Source organism: Python bivittatus, unplaced genomic scaffold (genome assembly GCF_059951505.1).
Source record: "Python bivittatus isolate LINGU-HERP-01145 unplaced genomic scaffold, Pbiv_v1 ctg000020_np1212, whole genome shotgun sequence".
Classification (NCBI taxonomy): Eukaryota; Metazoa; Chordata; class Lepidosauria; order Squamata; family Pythonidae; genus Python; species Python bivittatus.
In genome coordinates, this window is record NW_028277030.1 from 82,785,467 (window position 1) to 82,798,938 (window position 13,472).

Here is a 13,472-nt window from a genome sequence, read left to right on the forward strand (position 1 = left end):
TAGTATATTTTGCTTATAGATATAAAAGCATAGTTGCAGGCAAGAATAATGGAAACATTGCCACTTTATATATCAGACTGTTAAATATTTCATCTTGTTTTGCCAACCTTTAGTGGTGAAAATATTGTACTATAAGGTATGGACAAATATGTTCAGTATAAGCTAATAGAAACATAAATGTAGTAACAGAGCAGCTAACCAGGAGTGCTAGCTGACAAAGAGATGGGTAAATCTGTTGAATTGATTATAGCACGGGCTGAATCACATGTATATGTTTTTGGACTTGCATAATTCTGTTTTTTAAAAACTTGAAATTTGTATTTGGATAACATAATACATTTTATAAAAGCATGTCTAGAAATCGTTCAACCAATTTACCCTGGACCATGCTCAGTTATAGTCATAAAGTTTAGCTTTTGAGAAGACATATAAAGATTTTAATACCATAATACATCAAGCCACCACTGAATCCAATGAGATTTATTTTTGGTAACTGGGTGATCAGTTTTGCAGTCTTAATACCATTTGTAAATAGGGATTTAAAAAAAAAATTAAAAATAATATAATACTAATTTTAATTCTTTAATTAAAACAAATATAATGCTATTTTTTAAAACTTACCTGATTATGTGGTATATGCTTTCTATATTTTAATATCTGAGACATTTCTGAGTAATGCCTTAAAGAGCTATAGTCCATGTTCAGTTCAAATACATTTCGTTGTAAGGAACAACTAGAAGTCTTAACAATCACGGTTTCATTTTTCTTTTAAGATATGTGATAGTTTTTCTTCCTACTTCTGACATGTAATATGCCGTCGAGATTTATTATTTATTCCTAATCCAAAATAACAGTCTGAGACTTAACTGGGATGCGGTGCCAACCATGTTCTTCAAAATCATTTTTTTCTCACTTTGTTGTTGTCGTTCCGCTTTGGCCCGAGCGGTACCTGGATTCCTTCCAGCCTTTAGTCTTAAGGCTTGCCTAGTAGGGCTTTCATCAGGGATTAAAAGGGAGGGGGAAAGAAACTTTGCCACCGTTAGATGGCTCACTATGAATGTGCTTCTGAAGGCAGCAGGAATGTTACCCCTCCTCCACTTTGCTCTTGCTTTGAAGTATTGGACGCATGAGTTATTCAGAGGAAGAATGCCTGTTTTCTACAATACCGAGCGACCCAGTCCGGCTCCTGGGACAGCGTTCCCAAAATGCAGTCGAAGCAGAGAGTTCTCTTGGCCTCCAGTCCCTGTTGGCTCCTTTGTTTCCTGTGTCCTTGGCAAAGGCTGAAAGAACTAGGCTTGTAAGACTTGGGTCCTGTTGTGCCACTTAAAGAAATAATAAGCCATTGTCCTCATTAAGCAACCCTTGTTTTTAGCAAACAGAATCCAAGCGCTTGAAATGAGAACTTTTTTTTTTAAGCGGGGGGGGGGGGAAGCAGGATTGCTTTGCAAAATTCCCTGGAGAAATCGCTTTTTGTTTCCCTTTCTTAAATTGCCGCTTAGTGAGAAGATTCATATTCAAATAGGATGGGGTTGTGAATTGGTCGTTTGCACATTCTCATGCACCCAGGAAGTCTATGATTATGGCTAATTACAATGACGAATGAAATACTAAAAAGAGTGCTCAATCAAATTGCCGTTCATGCATGAGGTACCTCAGGCCAGCCAATGGAGGTGCGATGTGGGGTAATTACAAACAGTGTGGCGAGTTGAAAATAGCTGAGTAAATCTATTCAAGACAGAATGAGGCCTAATTAATCACTCTCAGTTCTGAATTCTGCAGATGATCAGCAGGCTGTATTCATTTTGGTGCTCTTTTAACCGACTCTAGCAAGGAGATACCAATCTCCCCACCCTTGTTCCTGCCTATACTCTTGCTGGCTATGGCAGTGCAACTGTTTCAAAGCGCTTGTAGTTTTCATTTGTACTGCAAACAGTTTTTACGCCTAGTAGTTAGACTCTTGGAAGAATAAACATGGCAATATTTGCTGTGGTTTGGAGGTAAGGTTATTGCTGAACGTTACCTGATGTTACCTTCAACAGGAGCCGGAGGAAGGTTTTGAAAGGATAGGATTCTTGTTTCAGGCATTGCCGAATCTTCTTTTTCCCTTTCAATGATGCCAGGTCATTGGCATCCCCCAGCTGACATAATTACAGCCACAGGAAACATTACAGATCTTCCCTTACTTTGTGCTGAAATAGTGCAGGCAAAGTAACCCAATTAATCTGCAACTAATATTTATCTGTAAATGGTGGTGTTTTTTTTTTTAAATAGAGGGAGAATAACAGTCACTTAACAGCTTTTAAAATGAAGGTAAACTGGTAGATACAGGATAAAAAGTTGTAATTCAGTTGAATAGTAAGGAAGGCAGGGGGGTACATAGAAATACATGATGCCTTTCAATATCCCTGTACTAGAATCCCATGATAATGTTATGCAGTGTTTTGTTTCCTGCTGTGGAAATAGCTTTCAGATTTTCTTCCTCCCAGTCAGAATTCTTATATCTATATGAGGTGTGGGAGGGCATATGTGTGCATGTGTAGATGTGTGCATGTCAGTATATTATATTTCATAAGCTGCATATCCATTTTGAATAATTAATATCTGATGGACAAAGCTGTTTTAAGATACATTTTAAAATAAAGAATATAACATTTTAAAGCCTGTATTACTCTCTCTCCTGTTCCTCTTTCTCCTCTATTTATTCTTTTCTCTTATATGACAGAAGACTTGTAATTACTATCTCCATAAAAATGTAGGTACTAAAGTTTCATGCAGTTCCCTCAGCTACTGAATCAGATTTTTCCTTATCTTCAGCCATCGACGCTTCTTGCTTCTCCTGAGTTATGCCATAGAAGCTTTTCGGTGAGCTGTGATTACTCAGTTTCTGGGGGAAACCTAGAAGAATGTTATGTGAACAAAGCCAAAGCTCACCAACTAAGTCCAGAGCTATCACTGGACATCATAGCTCTAAACTGCTTTTCTTTCCTGTACTCACTACAGAATCCCCACATCTGCAAGGAGAAAAGGAAACAAATAGAGACATTTTAGAAAGCAGTGGTGCACCTATTACTTTTAATGTAACACATAGTGAGCTTGTAGAATTCACTGCCTCAAATTAACCTTTGAAAAATGAATTAGGTACCAGTGAAAAACAGGTTTTTTAACAACCACAGTATGTTAACTCCATGTTCAAAATCAGTACATATTTAAATAACCGACAGTGATTGAAGACCTTCATACCTGATTTAAGAACTTCCAAAGGGATCTTGCAGCACATTGTTGGAAAAAAGAATTCTGGATTAGATGATTTCAAGCAACATGACACCCAATTAACTTTCCTGGGTCTCAAATGTATGCTATTGACTATTTCCTTTATTAGCAAATTAATTTCTGTCCCAGATTCCCCAAACTCATCCTCTATCCAGATGTTCCTCAGCTATTTTCCCCTTTCAAGAAAAGGTTTCTCTCAAAATTCACTCCCCACAAATTCTCCTTTCAAAAATTCAGTTCACCCTCTTGCTTACAGCATGCATCCCCTTTTTAAACCAAACCAAGTAAAAACAAATAACACCCATACATGCTTCCCATAAATTTCTCTTTAAAGACATGCATTTCTTACAAACGGGTTTCTCTAAAAAGATTCATTTCACTTTCCCGTTTCTCCCAAGTTAATATTTCTTTGTCTTCTCGTCTACATTTGTCCCCAAAGTTACTTACTTAGGTCTACTTGTCCTTCTTTTGCTCTCTAAACCTCTCCTGCAGTGTAAACTGTTCTGCAATGTTTTTGTTGTCCCCTCTTAATTTCAGAAACAAGATAGCTATTGTCCAGGTCACAACCATCTCCTGAGGTTAGTTGCCTTCCACAATACACACAGTGCTAGAGCATCCTTCAGATCCTTCAGATCACACTGGGAGTGAATATTTCTTGCACAGTGTTACTACCTGCTTGTATCACCTCTGCCTTGAGTTAAACAAACAAAAAAATCTGTCTTTTTAGATTTCTGTATATACAGTACCTTACATGGGCCACTAATTTATAGCATGTACTTGTTAATTTTTACTGAACATTTTGCACATTTTAAAGTTGTCATTGCAGCAATTTACTATGCTAGATACAATCCAGGACATATGCAAGAATGGTTCTTATTTTGAGAATTATGTAGAATGTAGACATAATTCTATCAACATGGTGGCAGACTCTAGCTCTTTTATTTGTATTTGTAACATGATTGTAAGCTCTCCAGAACAAATATGTCTGTATTGTTGTACATGCACTGCTAAGCCAGCAATCTTAATTACAATATTAATTACTGAATGCAACGTATAATAATCAAAACAAATCAGAGAGTCTACATTTCTGTCAGTGATGATGCTAATAAGTAGCAGAATAATTAGCAATAATATTTTATTCTGTAACTGACATTGATCAATTGAAACCGAAATAATCCATTACTTTCAGCCCAGCTCTCTAGAAAACTAGGGAGGGTCCATTTTGAAATGCTTCCCACGCCCCCCGTGGACTGAGATATCTTTTACATGCCGGTTGTTCAATCTGCGGTTCTTCCTTCTGTCTCCCAAGGTCAATCCCGCATACCATTACAGGTGTCAACCACTCCTCCCATCCAGAAGTGAAAAGGGCCCAACCAGTTGCACCACATAGAGATGTTAAGCTTGAACTTGGATTCTTCTCTCTACAAGGTTTGCATCTTACCATCTGCAGTTGCTGAATTTCTTCATTAATGGTTTTTTAAATTCTTGTAATGAAAGTTGGCTTATAAAGAGTGGTGTCCTTGCATAACTGCCTGGGAGGCTTCTAACTCCAGTATCAGTTCAAGAGAAGCCTGACAGTCTCCATGCCCAGGTTAAAAGTTGATACTATTGCTCTTTATACCTAAGAAGCTGGAAGTAAGAGTAGAGGACTATATGATGCAGTCTAAGATAGAACAAGACACTTGCTATTTAAGGAAAAAAAATAAAGAACGGACCATTCTTTTGTTCTAGAATTTGCTGCTTGTTGCAGCTGCTTCACCTATCCCAATAATAGGACTGATCTGCAGTCTACAGAAGAAAAAAAGAATAATCTTATGATTATTTAAAACAACGACATAGAAACACATAAGCAGATTTTTTTCTGGATGTCATTTGAATTTCTTACGCAAACTGTTTAGCAGGGAAAAGCTTATTTCTGTCAGCTGACAGGTTTCTTTGGAATGTGGATACTATTCATCAAGGCTGCACATGCTTATTATTTATCGTATTTATCGTATTTATATAGATGCCCATCTCACATAAAGTGACTCTGGGCAGAGTACAACAATTAAAAAGAATAAATACATAAAAAACAATTACAAGTAAAAATAATTATAAAAGCACACAAAACAGGAGGGGATAATATTAATAAGAGAGCCATCGCAACATCTCCCTGGTTCCCTGGGACCCCCAGGCCTAATCACCTAGCCAGGTCTTGAGAGACTTGAGGAAGAGAGGGATGGAGCTAATCTCACTTCTAGTGGTAGAAGATCCCACAAGGCAGGCACCACGGCAGAGTAGACCTGCCTCCTGGGACCCGCCAAATGTAATTCCCTGGCAGACGGGACTCGCAGCATGCCTTCTTTGAGGACAGGCAGATGTAATCGGGGAGAGACGGTTCCTCAGATAGCCCACCACCATGCTATGAAAGGCTTTAAAGGTCAAAAACAGCACCTTGAATTGGACCCAGAAGCAAACTAGCAACCAATGCAACTCACAGAGCAGAGGCATAACATGTACCACTCTAGGGGCACACATAATTGCCCATGCTGCTACATTTTGCACCAGCTGAAGCTTCTGGATATTCTTCAAGGGCAGCCCCGTGTAGAGTACATTACAGAAATCCAAATGGGAAGTGACTAGGGCATAAGTGACAGTGAGTAAGTCCCTCTGATCTAGGAACGGGCACAACTGGTGCACAACACGAAGCTGTGCAAAGGCCATCCTAGCCACAACTGCTACCTGCTCTTTGAGCAGGAGTCATGAGTGCAGGAGGATCCCCAGATTGCGCACAGGGTCTGTCTGGGGCAGTGCGACCTCATCCAGCACCAAAGATGGCATAACCCTAGCACCAGAAGACCCCAAAACCCAAAGCCACTGAGCCTTGCCAGGGTTCAGCTGAAGCCTATTGTTCCCCATCCAGACCCTCACAGCCTCCAGGCACCAGGATAAGACATTCACAGCATTGCTTAATTGTCCAGTATAGCGAGGTCTAGCAATGACCTCTTGAGGAAGGGGTGAACCAAAGCCTCCTTAAGAGGTGAGAGAACAACCCCCTTACTCAAAGAAGTGTTAACCATCGCTAGACCCCACTATACTGGACAACTTTAATATGCTTCAAAAGTCATTCAGAATAGATGCGTCGGAATTCATGGGAGTGCAACACCTATTTAATTAGTTGACTCATTAAATCAGCCTGAAAAAGAAATGTGGCTGCTTTAAAAAGGTGCTATGCTCATGCATTCTGAAAAACTCCAGAATCCTTTTAAAGGATGAAGAGGCCTGTTATTAATAAGCATGCTAGCTAAGCCCTTGAGAGGTAAAGAACAGTATGACTGAATTTCCTAAAGAAAATACATTAAAATATTAACTATATTCTTAGAATCTGCAATTAATTAATATTTTCATTCAGTTTTGGCCATTCTGAAGAGAAAACCAAATATTGAACCTAAACATAGTTTTATATTACTCATAGTTATAGATATTAAAGTTGGCAAATATGTTTATAGAGGAGTATTTTGTAAGTATGTCACTTTTAGGATAAGCAGCTTTCTGTCCAGATTTGTAAGCCATTGTACACAAATTCCATTTATTTTCCACTTCTAACCTTTGCACCAGTAATCTATCCACTAGTCACCATTGGGACTATTTCTAGCTTGTCAGCAGTTTCACTCAAATCTCTGCCAACCCACAGGGGAAAAACAGGCTAATATCTGGATCAGATTAAAAAATGAATTGAAAATTTATACATTTGCTATCTTTTCATTCAGTAAGAAGTTTTTCTGCTTTTTTCAAATCTGTTCTATCTTGTGAACTGTCAGAACCAGAAATGAGAAGGTTATAGGCTGTGCAGATACAGGGATGAATAAAAACGGCAGTACTCTATGTGTATGTGTGTTTGTGCTTGTATGTGTCTCTGTGTTCTCCATGTCTACTTTTGTTCAACATACTTATAATCTTGCTGTTGTAAAGCTGTTGCCTCACTGATTTTCCCAACGGAAAAAAAGACCAAATAAAATATTTCCTGTTGTTGTTTCTTAATGACAAAGCCTTTTTCAAATGTTACTTATTGAGGCTTCTCAGTATAATTTATAGGCATTCCATAACTACAATTTGAAATAATGAAATTGCCTGGGATGTATATGGAGTGGTATATTGTAAATTCAGTGCTCACTTAGTATGAACGGAGGGTTTTTTCCCTTGGTTATTTATGTGGAATCGTGGTCTCCTAGATGGTGGCTGCTAATAAATTATGGAGGGACAGAATGATACAGTTGGTGGAAGTGTTATTCCATGGCTGTTTTATAGAACACCTGCCTCTCTGATTGACAGGCTGCCTGACCAAACACTGCTTTATTCAGTATGTTTTGACCCTGCATAAATAAAGAAAGGAAGAAAGGCCATAGCTCAATGGTAGAATGTGAACTTGGCATGCAAGTAATCCAAACTGCAATCCCTAGCTAAGACTGGAAGTGGCTTTTCCTGCAAATCTTGACGTAACAGTTTTGGTTAGTAAGTGGGTTCGGATAGACAATACTGAATTGGATAGATCGATGCAAGGCCATTTTGATTTCTTTGGGAATGATTAGTTCAAGTGTGTCAGAACACTGGCTATCTTTAGGAAGATAAAAGAACAATTTCTGAGCCTACGTTCTCAGCCATTGATGTCCTAGGAACATATCTATTGTTTTCTGAATAGCATATATTCTTGATAGAATCATTTATTTATTTTTTTGTTAACTAAAAAAGAAAGAGAATAAATAATAGGGTTTTTTTTTAATAATATTTAGGAATCTTAGATATTGATTACACTGGAACAAATTACAAAATGAAGAATAGTTTGGGATATGCTATTGTTTCACAGTTGTAGGCAAACCTGCAATATCTCAAATGGTTTAAAGAGTTGATTGGCAATGATCTGTATATTAGTACTCCTAACTACCCATGACTTCCAAAAAAAAAAAAAATCTGAGAAAGGAATTACCTCATTGATAAGAGTACATTCTTTGATTGCATCAGATTTAGGATTCAAATCTTAGCATCTCCAGGGAATGCTAGAAATGTTTTTTCTTTGAACTCGAGAGAACAATTGCTGGTGAAAGGTGGGAGGTTGAGCTAAAAAGACCAGTTGTAGGGCAGCTTTCTAACAATGTTACAGTAGATACCTGATCCCCATTCACCATACTGTTTTGTTTGTAATGCAGAACAGAGGAGGGATAACTTGGTGTCCCATTTTCCACCTCTGTTTCATTATTATTATGTATAGCATTGCTTCCAGTGGCTCTGGAAAGTTCTGCGTCCTTTTGATAACTGTATATAGATATAGATTATGATATAGAGTGTTGATATTAAGCTCTCAGCCCCCTTTTTTTTTTATTCCCGTCTCTCTGTCTCCTTGCTTTTATCTGAGCTTTGTCCTGATTTGCCAATTAACTATTTTTGATGCTTGCTGATGTTTAACAAATAGACTTTGAGCTATATTTTTTGGTAGCTAAACTATTGGCGTCTGTGTTTGTTATGATCTGGAGACAGGGATTGACTGAAATGTGCTGGATGCAAACTAAACTGGAAATTACTTACCATAATTTTCCAACAGAAATAAAGCCTTACTCAGCAGCATCCACAAGGCTTACAATATACAGAGGATGATAGGAGAAATGCTTTTATTATATCTCAGAAGAATATGTCACTTTTGCTTTGTTTCATGGCGCTGTTTTCTGGAGCCTCTGTGTCTGCCTTTATTTCATATATTTGTATGTATGCGTTAGCAGCAATTCTTAGATCAAGAATGACATGCCATAGCTTTTGAACTGATCTAGAATCAGAGAAAAAAATGGAATTGTCATCTCTCTTCACTAAGATAGTCTTTTATCAAGTGCCAAGATCATGTAGTCATCAAAAACTGAGAGTGGCTATATTGCTCATCTAAGTAGACCACTTAGTCTCTGTGGAAAAGTTTCATAACATTGACCCTTTGGCTCAATCAGGCTTGATACAACAAAAACGGCTGCAATTTTGATTTTAAAATCTAAAATTAGTATTTCGATCAAACTACCACCTTCATCACAGGTGAAAATGTCATGTACTGAAGTAGTTTACAGTGGACTTCTATTTCAGTGCTGGCAATGGGATTGCATCCTTTATCACATCTAAGGGGAGCAGACAAGATTAGGAGGTGCAAGGCAGACTGGTTTACACACCTGACTCTGGCCTTCAGCAGAGAAGAATGGAATTGCCTTACTCTGACTAATGATACAATGGTTCCACAAATCCTAGCAAAGGATATTTCTTAAGTTTTACTTGAGAAATATCCTTGGTTTATCACACTATTAAAAACTGCTTGTGATTATTTTTAAACTCGTAGCTATCTTTGTCTCTTACCTCATATCCTAGGGATGAGACAATGACAAAATGTGCATGGCAACATTGTGAAGTAGGTCAGGTCACTTCTGTACTTGCATCCAACGATGGGACACAAGTACGAAGTGCTGGGAATTGTGGCATGACATTGCAATACGCATTTATTTAATTATTTATTTCATCATCTCAGCTTGTACTGGACAACTGTGCCTCACACATTTTGTTACAGTTGAGCCTGCTTTTGAAGGTGCACATTGCTGAATATTAGATATTTATGTCTGTACTTTCTATGAACCTGAAAAATATTTGAAGTAGCTGTTTTTATTTTTAACTTTCCCCTTTATACCCCACCTTTCCCACTGGCTTGAATAAATAAATCCAAAATCTCCCTGTACAATGTTTTAAAGTTTGAGTACTACTTATAGTAGAGCCCTGCAGTTGGGAAGTGCTGAGAATAAGTAATTGAAGATTTCTATTTTGATAGCCTATTCTGGAATGTCATATCCCGCTGTTATACAGGCTTCCTGCAAAAATAAGGCAGCCTCTGATGACTCAAGCACAGTAAAGTAGAAAATTCTGTAGCATTTTAGAAAATAGGTAGCAATAGCATCCTGGTGGCAGTGAAATGACTGGATCAGTATCATGTAATACCATATCACAGTTCCTGGTCAAACTGCAGTCCCATGGTGCTATATTTAAAATTATATGGCTAAATGTTCTAGGCTCCCTTCCTTCTGTGTTACTACTTATCAGTGGCAGCCTCTTTTTGTAAAGTCTGTTAGAACCAAGATTAACAGAATTCTAATGAAGATGCAGCTGAAATAGCTGCCTAGCTGTAGCTAACCTCCCACTTCTTAGGGTTAGTCCCCTTCTTTCTAGCAAACAGCTCAAAAGCGGAATTCTTATATGTTTGTGGGCTACATGTATACAGGCTTGGTAGCCATAAATTCATCCTTTTCCTTCATAGCTGTCCAGTTTTCCATTTCTGCTGTCTCACTTGAAATGGTGTGGTTCACCCATACAAGAGTTGGTTGTTTGCGTCTGAACACCCTTGGGTGCTAATGAGAAAGGGCATGTTCACTTACAGTTTTGACTGTAAAGGTTCCACTTTTTGAATAATTTTTCTTAACTTTTAATGAAGTTGCCCTATCCTTTCCATAAAGATTAGATCAGATTTATATTACACTTATTTCTTCTTTGTTTCCACTACAACCTCCATACTTGCATGTTATTTTGCTGTTCTGTTAGATTAAATTGTGAACTATTGTATAACTGTGATAGGATTGTTATATTTAGGGATATCATTGATTTATTGAGGTTTAGTTTATTCACTTTCATTTATTGTTTACATTTATATTTATTGTGAATGTTTTATCATTTTATACTGATATCTGTGATGGACATTTTAATAGCTCTAAGCCCCCATGAGTTGGAATGAAATTGACAGCATATAAATCAGACAGACGACAGACAGAAACACAGAGACACACAGTCAGAACTGTTATAACTGTTGTGATCCTAAACCATCATAGGTTTGGGGTAGCTTAGCTGATTTAATCCTGGCTTAGCTGGGGCGCATCGCACATTGCAGATTGCTTGACTTGCAGGTTGAGATGCTGGGATTTTTCAGAGTTTGAGGATAGGCTATATTTCTATCTGCAGAAAGTCTGGCCTTGCAGCTCCTGGGCTCCTCTCTGTCCACCAGCTTTTCAAGATCTTTTAGTGTTTTGCACTGAGTGGGAGAATGGAGTTCATCAAACAGAGTGGGGGAATTTTTAAACAAAAACATCAGACAAAATCAGTGTGGAAGGAGCAAGGTATGGGTTCAGTGGTATTGTCTGAATACCAGATGATCATCAAGAAGTTATACTTTGGGTTCTCACCACTTCAAGCTGCAATGAGGATAAATGTGGGATAGCTCCGCAGATTTACGGGAATGAAAATGGTGGGTTAAAGTGCCCTGGTCATTCTTCTGCTCCTCCAGTAACAACTGCTCTGTTTCTGGCTCTGTGCAATATAATTTATTCTGTTCTCTTCAGATTTGATGATTGTCTACTCCGTATATGTCTGTATCCTTTTCCTTCAAGTTCATCTGCCTTGCTCTGAAATCTTGTTTCCTCCTCCACTGGAAATACTTGTCTTTTTAAATCTTCAATATTATCCTCATCTAATCTCTCTGAATATAGAGGCTAATTGTACACAGAAAAAATCTTCCTATATCCAAGGTGGCATATAATATCAAGCAATAATTTTCCATGACTCTAGATCAGGTAGACAGCCTCTACATTAAAAGAATATTCTCACTCTAGACAGTCATCTTCCATGCACAGGAAGTGACAAGGACATGTTACAGAGAAGGCGTTCTAGTGCACTCAAAGCCACACTCTCAATTTTCCTATGGAAGAAATGCACTTCTAGAATCATTGTTTGTGTTAAAGTCTGTCTAGTATTTGCTGTACATGTCATATTAATCTTTTGGCATTTCTGTTACAGAAACTACACAATTCTGGCCTATATATGTTGTCTAAATAGGTGTCATATGTATCCATGGGTACCATATATAACTTTTCTGAGCTCTTTGAAGAAAGAGTGGATTATAAGTACGATCAATCATTTTATTTGAAATAATACAATGATGGATTTCATAGTACTGCTTTGCCTTTCTCATTTATATTATATTTGGCAATTTTAGTCTAATTCAAAATCAATGTATACTTTTTAAAAAAATGCTAAATTAGATTTTGTTTTTGAATGTGTTAAATTAAGCTGAATTAGTTTTAAAGAAATAAATTTGATGAATTGTTTAACTCACATACTTTTTAAAATGGAGCTCCTAGCAAATTTCTGAATGGTGAGGCTGGCTACCTTAGAAGCATGAAATGTTGCAGATCAGATGCTCACTTCAGTACCACTTTCATCCCTCAATTTATGGTTTAGATCAGCTTCCAAATAATGTTTTCATTCATCCTCATCTTGCCAAATAAAGTACACATTTTAAAAATGTAGAATTGATCCAGTGATCAGAGATTTTTTTGGCATTAACAGAGTAGATCACAGTTAACATTAATCTGATTCTTATTAATCTAATTTTTCTAGATTATATGGAAAACTGTAATTAAGTTGCCACCAGTGATAGTATACCAATATCTATTTAGTTATTCAGTTTAGTTGAAAGTTTTTAGATTACAGAAAAAAATTATGCAACCACTGTTGGTAATTAATTCTAGTATGCTGTATTGCCTGTTTTCCCCCCAGGACCTATAAAATGGTACATAATAGCTTTTGTTGCTTGCTGTCTGATCTACTATAGCAAACCAATAGAAGACTAAAGACCACCTTTATTTGGATCAATAGTATTTAAATGTCAGAAAAAGCCATGAGCCAAAAACTAGGACATCAGAAAAGAGTCTTGAAGGATTCTCTAATTAAGAATTGTTTTACTCATATTTAGCCTGCATTTATCTCACTTACTTACTTACTTACTTATTTATAAAATTTCTATGGAACTTCAATCTAAAAAGACTTTAAGCAGGGTATATACAAACAACAATAACAATGCCAAAGCAAATAAATCAGTAATAAAAAATTATAATTACGGGTAGCCCTTGAGTTACAACCACTCGTTCAGCAACTGTTTAAAATTATGACAGCTCTAAATGAGTGGTATTTATGACTGGTCCTCAAAGTTCCAGCTATTGCAGTAGCCCCACGGTCATGTGATCGTGATTCAGGCATTTGGCAACTGGCTCCCACTTACAATGATTGCAGAATCCCGCGGTCACATGATTGTCATTTGCAACCTTCCCTGCTGGCTTCCCACAAGCAAAGTCAATGGGGAAGCTGGCAGGGAAGGTCGCAAGTCG

At 37.5% G+C, this 13,472-nt stretch overlaps 1 protein-coding gene and 1 long non-coding RNA gene across 5 annotated transcripts in view; one reads left to right on the forward strand and one right to left on the reverse strand.

The window, feature by feature from the left end:
• PACRG (parkin coregulated) overlaps window positions 1–13,472 on the forward strand; it is a 267,294-nt gene that overhangs the window by 87,207 nt on the left and 166,615 nt on the right. The gene's annotated exons all lie outside the window — the stretch shown is intronic.
• Window positions 1–13,472, reverse strand: part of LOC148217113 (uncharacterized) — a 71,108-nt gene that overhangs the window by 24,923 nt on the left and 32,713 nt on the right. For both annotated transcript variants that reach the window (XR_015796518.1, XR_015796517.1), the window contains one exon: window positions 622–9,064. This is a non-coding gene — a long non-coding RNA (uncharacterized LOC148217113). The remainder of the gene's footprint in view (window positions 1–621; window positions 9,065–13,472) is intronic.